Below are 330 nucleotides of genomic sequence, written 5' to 3' on the forward strand. Positions count from 1 at the left end.
TTTTTGTAGCACTTCGACATTTCATTCATGCGAACAAAAAAAAAACTTTGGGACCGCCACCACGGGGGCTAGGGGGAAGACCCCTTTGACTTTCCTTTTAAATTTACTAATGGCGGGTTTTACCGAGTTTTTAGCTTTGTTCATATTTTATAATAGATAGGGTTTGCTTATTTGCTCCTTGTCCATTTATTGTTCATTTTTCAGATTCAATGTTTCTCAGTGATATTTTAGTAGTGATTTGATATCTTAAGGAGAAAAACAAATTCATTGTTTGATAAGTATATAAGTGTATTATGCATACTCAAGACATTACAAAACTAAAATTCACAG

General features: G+C 33.0%; 1 protein-coding gene across 1 annotated transcript in view; it reads left to right on the forward strand.

Annotated features, from left to right (window-relative positions):
• Positions 1-330, forward strand: part of LOC119589348 (organic cation transporter protein-like) — a gene marked incomplete in the record, with an annotated part of 79,660 nt that overhangs the window by 67,173 nt on the left and 12,157 nt on the right.

This window comes from Penaeus monodon, chromosome 25 (genome assembly GCF_015228065.2).
Source record: "Penaeus monodon isolate SGIC_2016 chromosome 25, NSTDA_Pmon_1, whole genome shotgun sequence".
NCBI classification, from domain to species: Eukaryota; Metazoa; Arthropoda; class Malacostraca; order Decapoda; family Penaeidae; genus Penaeus; species Penaeus monodon.